The following is an 11,298-nucleotide window of genomic DNA, read 5'->3' as shown; positions in this document are numbered from 1 at the left end:
CTGAAAGTTATACTTTAAACAATATTTTTCTTGATTTTTGAGTTTAAAATGTTTATATTTACTAAATACTATATTATGTTAGCACTTTGTTATTGTGTTTCAAATTTCCTACTCTTAGTGTTTGGACTGTTCTTCCCTTGTTGATAGTTTGAAATTTTACATATTACATTTTATTCTGAAGGTTGCTTCTAATTTATTTTTAAAATACATTTATATTTTGCTGGAGTGATAGTATAGATAGAGTACTTGCCTTGCATTTGGCTACCCTGGATTCAATCTCCATCATCCCATATGGTCTCCCAAGCATCACTAGAAGTAAGCCTTAGTGCAGGGCCAGGAGTAACTCCTGAGCACCTTCAGGTGTGGCCAGAAAAACAATAAAGGCATTTATATTATACCTATTATTTCTTGTAAGTTTCTTAAACTTATAAAAATTGTTCACTTCAATTGAGTAAGGTATCTCTCTTAGTTCACCTTAATCTTTATTTTGTTATACTTTTGAACTAGGCCTGTCTACCCAAATACCTAAATTTTATTAATCAACTAAATTTTTTCTAGATTACTAAATAATGTTTATTGTCCGTATCCTTGCCTTTGTACATAAAAGTAAGCTTTATCAAAATATGTTCTTGTCTTGACTTATCAACTAAAATATTCCTTGAGTGTTTTTTACTTTGTTTTCCTGGAATGATTTTTTCCAGAGTGTTCTCTCAAAGGTCTGTGGGAAAAAAAATCTTTATTTTAACTTCATCTTTAATTGATAACCATTGAGTAGTAATTACATTTCTTTAATTTTCTTTTTCTTTTTCCTTTCTAAGCTCATGAAAACCTGATAGAATTAGCCAATTTGTTCTCTGAAGTGGAACATGACAAAAATGTTAAGGTCAGTTGCTACTAAAGGGAGAGAACCCATATAAATTTCTAACACTATAACTGGAGCTTGGCCCTATCATACTTAGTTCTTATCCACCAGTAAAACTGAACTGTCATGGAAATACTTGTGTATCCACTAAGGCCTTTAATGTTTTTCAAGAATATGCTGGCTAAGTTGAGGTGCTCTATACTTCATGGTGAGGAAAAAGATTGGAGGGGATGCACAGGAAGATAGATTTTACCTACGCATGTATAATTTGTTCTCCAACTGCCACCCTTCTTGTCTCATATCCTCTCCTGAGGCCCTCTGAAGAAGTTCTGGAAATTCTTTGCTAGTTTTTTCCCTACCACTCAGGTACCAGCAGTTTCCGAGTGGTTTCTTGGACCATTTGTGCAGCACCTGAAGAACAAAGTCTTAATAGGGGATTTTGGGGATTTTTGTGAAAACTAGCAAAACCTTTCATTTTAGAAGTCCTGTTGTACCTAGATCAAAAAGCAGGGGAATGGGAAAGGGAGTACAGACACCTTCTACTTTAGGAAAACCATTTAAGACCTAAACACCTAAGGCACAGCAATTGTGTTTGCTCTAAATGTTCCTTTCCACATGTTTGAGACATTGACTTTACTTCTTGTATCCCTTCAGTGATAATCATGGAATAATTCTGTTGGGAGATAGGTGTGATTTGGGATGTCATCTTCAGTTCTTCCATTTTCCTAAAAATGACTAAGTTTAAAACATCCAAGTTTCGGGGCCAGAGAGATAGCATGTAGGTAAGGAGTTTACCTTTCATGCAGAAGGTCGGTGGTTCGAATTCCGGCATCCAATATGGTTCCCTGAGCCTTCCAGGAGTGATTTCTGAGCATAGAGCCAGGAGTATCCCCTGAGCACTGCCAGGAGTGACCCAAACAAACAAACAAACAAAAAAATCCAAGTTTCAGTTCCTGAGGGGCACTTTGATTTTTTATTTTTTCTTTTTAATTTTTATTGTGACCAAAGTGCATTACAAATCTTTCACTGCATCATTTATGGTACATAGTGACAGTGAATGAGGAGCATTCTCACCACCAGTGCTGTCTCCCTCCACCCCTGTTCCCAGCATGAATTTTATATCTCCCTCCGTTACCCCCCAAAATGCTAGTGCAACTGCTCTCCACTTTACAGCTTGTTGTAGATTGAGCATCCATTCCACCATCATTGGAGATAAAAAGGATAAGAAAAAAGGGAGAAAAAAACTTTGGTAACAACTACCAAAAAAAGAAAGAGAGGAAAAAATGGAAGAAAAAAGAAAAAATGCACTTGGCAAATAAAAATAAAAATAAATCACCAAATAATAACCACAAGAGTGAAAAAGAAAAAGAGTAAGAAAAAAGAGAAGAAAAATAAAGTCAAAACAATAAAATCAAAACAAAACAAGAAAAAGTAGGGGTGCTGGAGTGGCAGGGTTTGGTTTTCCCACCACTTTTTTTTTTTTTTTTGCATAGATACAGTAAGCATTGGGGAAGAAAGGGAATTCCCGTGGCCTAAGAGATTCAGGGTTTCTCCATTCTTGAAGCATACCATTATGGGATCAACCCTTGGCTCCATATATACTCGTTACCCCATCCCAAAGGCTTTTTTGTGGTGCCAGGAAACTTTTCTCTCAGTTGTGTATGAGAAAATCAAGCCACTGTGGCTAGCGATCTTGGTATTTGCGCAGGTTATAGGTCAGGGTCTAGGATAGGGTCTTTACGGTTCTAGAGATTCCTAGCCATCGTTGTTGTGTTCAGTCTTCTGTAACACTTGCTCCCTGTTTTCGTTCAGTCCCTAAGCCGAAGCCTAGGATATTATGGATCCAAAGGTTCTGCTCAGTCTTTGTTGTCCAGATTAGGCCTCTGCAATAAGACATCTTGTTGTTGTTGTTGTTGTTGTTGTTGTTGTTGAAGTCCTGGGCTACAGCCCAGGGTAGGGTTTTTCTTATTGGTCCCAAAGTAGGTTCTGTTCAGTCGCGGTTGTCAAATTCAGTTTTCTGTTATTGGTGCTCTTATTTTTCACAGTTCAAAGGACGATATCTCTTCTGATTTCTATTTAATGTTATGTGATATGATAGGACAACCTGGTCTTAGGTCAAGTTGTCCTTTCCTCGTTGTCATATCAAAACTGGCACAAGTTGGTGCCAGAGCAGTGTTATAAATCTCCCAATGAAGTTTAGTTTCTGGTGGTGTTGCCTGGAGCTGTATCAGTTCTACGTCTGGGATTTGGGGTTTGGGATTGGACTAACACTGTCCAATCTCCTGGAGACTGCGTTGTATCCACATGACACATGTTCAGGATGGGAGGCACCCTTCTGCTATAAAAAGTGTGAGTTCTTATCCCTAGAAGATAAGATCTTGTTTCTGTGTCTATTGTTTCCCCCTTTTTTTACTGTGCTCATACAAAAACGTATGGTGTCATACTGTGTTGCTGATGCTATTCTGGGTAAGGATTACAGGCTGTACACACAGTCACTGTGGTCTGATTTTGATCTGAGCTTTTATTCCAGTCAAGGCTTTTTGTACCAAGCAGCACCAAAAATAGTAAGGATAGAAAAAAATGTATATATTAGAATAGAACAAATAAATAAAACTGAGTTAAAAAGAAAAGGTATTCAAATAAAACAAGTGGTGGAGGAGGCTACCTGTATATTTAGGAATGCACATCTTAAGATGTATTATTATACAAGTATTGAGCTTCCATAGGCAATATAAGACTCCCAATTAGGTCTTTTAATATATTCTTGTGGGGAGTAAAAGCCAAGGTACTTTTTGTATCACAGGCTTTGAGTTTGAGACATGCTTTGCGGCATTACGGAACATTATAGTGTCCTTGAGCTGGGGGTTTTGCTGAAGCTGATTCCTGTATCATGAAACAGTCCACGATTTGGTGGGGGTGAGAGGGGCCATCAAGCATGAATCAGAAGGCATGCTGGTTGAAGTTCTTTGCCGAGGCATGAGAATGGGGACCCAGAGGGTGTCTTTCACTGAGGAGCTGGAAGGTGGTCTATTGGGGCAGGAGGTAGGTCTTGGTGCCTACCGAGTTTGGAACTAAGGATAAAGAGGGTTTAATTAGGGAAAGATAACAGATCAGGATTGGGAGATGAGGGGGTAGAAGAGACACAGGGGTAGGGGAGAGGCAGTACATGATAGGGGCTATCATATATATATATATATATATATATATATATATATATATATATATATATATATATATATATATGAATTGTTTATGGTTTCGGCTTGGAGTCAGTTCGGAAAGTCACGTCCACATATAGACTGACTTTAAAGATCTATTTGAGTGTTATCATCCAAATCTTTGGCATTCTGTTTCCTTTCCTAGAAAACGTCTAAAATAAAGAACATTTTTAGATAATGCTTTAAAAGAATATTTGTTGCCCTTGTGGTTTTGAAAATGTGTAAGAAAAAACACTGCTGCAGGGGTCCAGTATGCATAGGGGAGGAGTTTCCCTCCACCCCTCTCCCCCCAGAGCCCAGTTGTCAGACCTGGCCCTGGAGGCCAGTCTGACATGGGGGGACCTCGGTCTCCTGGACTAAGTGGTCAGCCCAGGAGGCCTTTGGCCAGCTGTCTGCCCAGAATCCCAGCCATACCAGTAGAAGAGGAGCAGGAGTCCTGGCATGTGGGGTCTTCTGGATCCAGCTGCAGCCTCTCTCTCCAGTTTGAAAATACATGGGGGGAGGAGTTTCCCTCTTCCCCATTCCCCCAGAGCTCAGTTGCCAGACCTGGCCTTGAAGGCCAGCCTGATGTGGGGGGGGATCTCTGTCTCCTGGACTAAGTGGTCAGCCCAGGAGGCTTTTGGTCAGCTCTCTACCCAAATACTCAGCCATGCCAGTAGAAGAGGAGCAGAAATCCTGGCATGCGTTTTGTGCCACACTCAGTGATGCTCAGGGGTTACTCCTGTCTATGCACTCAGAAATCACTCCTGGCTTGGGGGACCATATGAGACACCAGGGGATCAAATTGCAGTCTGTACTGGGTCAGCCGTGTGCAGGGCAAACACCCTACCACTTATACCACCGCTCTGGCCCCTCATTGATAAAATTTTAATGCCACGTTTTCCAGCTTCAAATGACAACTCATTTATATTAAAACCATTAAAATACATAGCAGCCAAAATATATCATCCATGGAAACTATACCTAGAATAACAAACTGTATCTATCTTCCTTTCTTTTCAGTGCAGATTGTGTCAGTTATTTCTTGCAAGTGGACTTTGAGATTTCCCCCAAAGAGAGGTAGGTCAAGAGTATCCAACTTCCTGATATGGTTGTTGCTTTTCCATGCTCCTGCCCAGCACATGTTTCTCCTGAGGTGAAGCCATCAAAATCTCTGGATTTCCTCATAAGAGACCCACCAAAATCAAATTTCTTCTAGACACAATCTATAGTGCATAAAAATTAATCAAGTACTACCATCACTTGCTTTATTCACAATACTTAATGGTCATGTAATAGGAGTTTTTATTCAGCAGTTGAAGTTCATAAGTGCAGGTTTTACATGGAGATAGGTATTATGATGATGGTTTAATTACACACCTTTTTGCACACCAAAGGAAATGGGTTATGGAGGTTTTGTAATTAAGGAAGGAGTTCTGAAAACATATGAACCTATAGTGAACTTACCTTTTTGAAAATGTTTATTTTTGAATTAGTAGCTCTTTGAAAATATTCAACCCAGGAAATGAGAACATAGGATCAAGTTGTATATATGTAAACAATGTGTTGTGCATGCTCTCTCCCTTTATGGAAATTTTTAGCTTTCATATTACTAATTAAAATATTTTCCTCTGTAAACTTGACATGGCCATAGTTACCACACTGCTTTTCTTATAGGCTAGTATATTAACCCCAAGGACAGCAATTTTCAAGTTTTGTAAACAAATCATGTGGTATTTGGACAAAACTAATTCATTTACATCTCCGAATTCTTTGTTTTTTTTTTGGGGGGGGGAAGGTTGGGTCACACCCAGCAGAGCTCAGGGGTTACTCCTGGTTCTGTGCTCAAAAATTGCCCCTGACAGGCACAGGAGACCATATGGGATGCCAGGAATCAAGGCACCATTTGTCCTGTGTTGGTCCTGTGCAAGGCAAATACCTTACCACTGTGCTATCTCTCCAGCCCCCATATCTCCAAATTCTTGATGCCACTGAATCCAAGCTGTACATTTTTTTTCAAATTCAATTATCTTTGCATAAGACAAGAATATTTGCCTTCACTTCCCATTGTTTCTGAAATAAAAAAAACACACACACACATCTGCTTTCTCTTCTTGCCCCTAACACAATCCTGCACAGAGTCTTTCCAATATAATCTCTTTCCTTCCTCCAGACTCAGTTAGCTACCTACTTATTCTCTTGAATTTAAAAGTCTAGGACAATCTCCTGAGATTGTTTTAAATCTGTTCACTACATTCTTCCCTAGTCACGACATTCTTTGAGGTTACTGTGTCAAAACGAACTGGTAGGTGAAGTGGTGGTGGTGATGGAATGTCTCCCATAATCTTTTTCATTTCTCTTTTTGTTTTGAGGATCACACCCAGCAGTGCATGGGGCTTACTCCTGACTTTACATTCAGGGACATTCCTGGCAGTGCTCAGAGGACAATATAGTGGGGTTAAACATGCTAGGGTGCTCCAACCCAACCCTTTTCATTTGTAATGAGTAATGCATATGCATCAGTAAATTCTATTGGCTGTATTATCAAAATATAGCCACTTCTAGACATCTCTATTGCCATTCCTTTGGTTCTGACTACCCATTTCTCTACTTAGACGCTTCTTCTGAGTTCATAGCAAGAGAAGAGAATCCACTTAAAGACAAGGAAATGAATGTCATGCTCATACTCATAACCTCTAGGGACTTGCATCTCACCAAGAAAAAAGTTCATGTCCTTGCTTGAAGGCCATGAGAGTGCATCATTACTTTGCTATTCTTGTTCCCTGAAAACTACTTCCCATTCTCCCACTTCCACTTCAGAATTTTTTACTTTTCTGTTTCTTCTATTTAGAATGCTTTTCATCAGATGTTTTCCTAATTTGTTTTCTTTTCTTTTCTTTTTTTGGTTTTTGGGTCACACCCGGCGGTGCTCAGGGGTTACTCCTGGCTGTCTGCTCAGAAATAGCTCTTGGCAGGCACAGGGGACCATATGGGACACCGGGATTCAAACCAACCACTTTTGGTCCTGGATCGGCTGCTTGCAAGGCAAACGCCGCTGTGCTATCTCTTCGAGGCCCCCCCTTTATTTTTTTTTCCGGGCCACACCTGTTTGTTGCTCAGGGGTTACTCCTGGCTACACGCTCAGAAATTGCCCCCGGCTTGGGGGGACCATATGGGACGCCGGGGATTGAACCGTGGCTAGCACTTGCAAGGTAGACACCTTACCTCTAGCACCACCTCGCCAGCCCCCTAATTTGTTTTCTTTATTCAAATAGCACCTTATCACTTTTACTAGGTCAACCAGAACTCTATGCAAAAATTTCTTTTTTTTCTCTTTTCTTTCTGTTTTTGTTTTGTTTTGTTTTGTTTTGGTGTGGAGGTACACACTAGCAATGTTCAGGGCTTACTTTAAGCTCTGCACTGAGAATTTTACTTCAAGGAATCATATGAGATGCTGAGGATCAAACCCAGGTCGACACATGCAAGGCAATTGCCTCACCCAGAGTACTATTGTTCCAATCCCTTCCCAGAGCTTTGTATGTCTTTTTGTAAGTTACTTTTGAGTTCAATAGTAAAAAAATAAAAAAGCCTATCTACTTTTCTACTTTCTGTCTTCCTTTCCGGAGATGGCAGGGATTACTTTCTGTTTTGCTCAAATACTGAAACTTTTGAGCCTAAGAAATTGGTCAACACATAATAAACCGTTAATATGACTTTCAATAGTCAAACATAACTATTGGTTGCATGAATGATCTCTATAAAAGGTAAATAGAGGGGCCCGGAGAGATAGCACAGTGGCGTTTGCCTTGCAAGCAGCAGATCCAGGACCAAAGGTGGTTGGTTCGAATCCCGGTGTCCCATATGGTCCCCCGTGCCTGCCAGGAGCTATTTCTGAGCAGACAGCCAGGAGTAACCCCTGAGCATTGCCGGGTGTGGCCCAAAAACCAAAAAAAAAAAAAAAAAAAAAAAAAGGTAAATAGAGTATAAGCAATTTAAAGGTTAAGAACTATATCTTTCAATGCTGTGAGTTCAATACAAAACTCAGAACTCATAATAATAGTGGATAATTAATGTGTGGCTACCTTATCACTGGACTTTTTGATTTTCTTTTTCTTTTTTTTTTTTTTTTTTGGTTTTTGGGCCACACCCGGTAACGCTCAGGGGTTACTCTTGGCTATGCGCTCAGAAGTTGCTCCTGGCTTGGGGGACCATATGGGACACCGGGGGATCGAACCTCGGTCCGTCCAAGGCTAGCGCAGGCAAGGCAGGCACCTTACCTTTAGTGCCACCGCCCGGCCCCTGATTTTCTTTTTCATGGGTGCAAATATCTATTAGTCAAAAGGCAAAATAAACATTAAAAACGCAAGAATATTTTTTCTATTTGAAAATTTATTTAATTAAGCACCATTATTTATAAAGTCATTCATAATACAGTCATTTCAGGTATTCAGAATTCCAGCATCAATTTCACTATCAGTGTGACCTTCTCTCTCCTAATGTCCCAAGTTTCCCATCCTCCTATCAGTCCCTTAGCAGGCACAAAATTATTGATTTTATATCTTATAATGTTGCTATTCAAGATATTGTTAGATGACTTGTTGAGCTGTTTGGCTGAGCTGTCTGTACTATTGTTTGAGCTCACTGAACTTGGTTTCTCCAAAAAAATCTCTCATCTAATTTTCTCTATTCCTATGGGGCTGCCAGTACTATAAACTTTGGCAGTGTTGCATGGCTATATATGTGACTATGTCTTCCAACATCTATAGAATGAGGATGATTCAGCAGCATGGTTGTGGAACTGGGCCATTAAAGGTGAGGGGAAGTAGGAGTGGTTGGTTGGATCACTTGGTCCCCCAGTAAGGCAGATCTTAGTCTGCCCCATCCTGAGAAGGGTCCAGTGATCAAGGTCTAGCTACTATGCCTACCACATTTAGCTCAGCTACAACTCCTCTCTTGGGGGGAAATTTTGAGAAAATTTTCCCTTTTGCCCTTTAATTTGTTCTGATAAGAACCTTTATACCAAAGGTAAATGTTACAATATTCTTAAAGTAGGATCAGTCTTCTTTAGTCAGGATATCTAATCTTATAGTAAATGGGCACAGGCCTTAATTGAAACCTAGATTTATGGTACTCATCTGAAGGTAGGATTTTACCAGATTCCTAATCTACTGGTTTATTAAGTGGGGACAGGTTGGTCTTTTCACAGTGATGCTGGTGACTGTCATCTCTCTCTGTCACATGTATGAGAATGAGAGGAGGCCTCTCCACTGTAATCATCATGATTGGCTAGGGGAGGAGAGGACAGAATACACTGGGTTAAAGTTCTTCCCTAGTTTTCCATGGGAAAAGAGTGAGAAATATGACTCTGGACTCTGCTCACGATCAGCTTCTCTTGGAAGAGAATTGGGGGAAATCCAGGACCATATTATAATATTAACAGTTGATGTGGTATGGACAGTAATCAGTCAGAATTACACACTGGGCAAAATGGTGCCACTCAATATGGCTGTGTACCAGCTGAACTTCAGCTATAAAGCCTCCTCTAACAGGAAAAATATCAACGTTATACCCAGAGAGATGTAGTGTTTGTGTCTAGAGGGTGTGGGTTAAGGGATAAAGAAAATACCTATTTAGTGGAGAAGGAACCATAAAAAATATGCACCACACTTTGAGTTCATTCTCTCTGCCTTATTGCCTTGCTCTTTTGTTTAACATCTTTTATTCTTACAATTGACATGCTTATTTGAGACTACAAAGTCTTTAAAAGACTACCATTTTTGGAAACTTTTGATCTCCCACCAGTGACTCTCATTCTGTTTACCTGTGATACTGCATTTGAGCTTTGTATTTAGTCAAGCTTGAAGTTAAATTCTCTCTGAAGAAAAAAAATTGAGAGAAGTGATATAAAGTTCTCCATGTCATTTCCAAATGTCCTCGATAAACGATCTCTTGTTGACATCTTGGATTACAGATGAATCTGTGAAAGCACAAAACATTCATTTTACCTCTTCCCCCAAAGGTGAAATTCTTCTCCCTCAAAGGTTTGTTTTGGATAGTTAACTTTATTTTCATGGTCTTGGAGGAGTGTAGAACACACACTATGTATGTTCCATGACTATATCTCATAAAGACATGATAATGGGTTATCCAGTCTCTAATTCTGTCTTTATTTGTGGTTTTATTTGTTGTTGCTGTTTGTTTGCTTTATTTTGGGCCTCCGCCCAGCTGAGCTCAGGGCTTAGTCCCAGCAGGCTCTAGGGACCAAATAGAATGCCAGGAATTGAAACTGGGACAGTCACAAGACAAGTGTCCTGTCCTCTGTTCTATTGCTCCAGCCCCCAATTCTGTCATGAGCATCATTCAGCTCATACCCTTCCTCATTTTTGGAACTCCAGGTAAAGAGACTTCTTCAGATCCTTGAATGAAGTTAGTGTTCTTTTCTGCTATTTGGCCATGATGAATGCTGTTTTTATTATTATTATTATTATTATTATTATTATTATTATTATTATTATTATTATTGGTGAAAGAGCTCAATGAACAGTACATCTATTAAAAGAGAGACAACTGGACACTGTATATCCATGACAAATTATTGTAATTCTGGAGTATATCACTAGCTTCTGTCATGGCTGAATTCAAGAAGTACAAATGATGTGACCAAGGTGTGGTATATATTGAGTTTTTTATTTTGTGATCCCAGTTCTGGTTTCAGGCTCCTCACTCCTGTTTCTCATTTTGAGCTTAATCTCAGATGTCTGTCTTTTTCTGGGTTTTTACCTTTCCTTCAATCTTGTTCCTGTCCTTAAGGTAGACCTTTCCCATACTATAACAGTTGGCTTGTGTTCTACTTTATCAATAATCCCTTCAAAAAGATTACGTATTTAATGAATTATAATAAAAATTGTGGATAAACTCTAAGCATTCTAGTGAAAATGCTGATGCCACTGAAGTAACATTGACAAATGGAAAATAGAGAACCTTTAAAAAAAAAGATAAAAATTTAATGTGATGGAATAATGTCAATAAAATGCTCCTTTAATGATTCTTGTTACTTTTCAATATGAGCAGATTTTTATATTGGCAGTATATATATTCCATAACCCCTCTCAGTAACTCTCTCTTTTTTTTTTTTGTTTTTTTGTTTTGGTTTTTGGGCCACACCCGATAACGCTCAGGGGTACTCCTGGCTATGCGCTCAGAAGTTGCTCCTGGCTTGGGGGACCATATGGGACGCCG

Source organism: Suncus etruscus, chromosome 7, assembly GCF_024139225.1.
Source record: "Suncus etruscus isolate mSunEtr1 chromosome 7, mSunEtr1.pri.cur, whole genome shotgun sequence".
Classification (NCBI taxonomy): Eukaryota; Metazoa; Chordata; class Mammalia; order Eulipotyphla; family Soricidae; genus Suncus; species Suncus etruscus.
The sequence above is the reverse complement of the archived record's forward strand: the minus strand, read 5'-3'. Positions refer to the sequence as shown.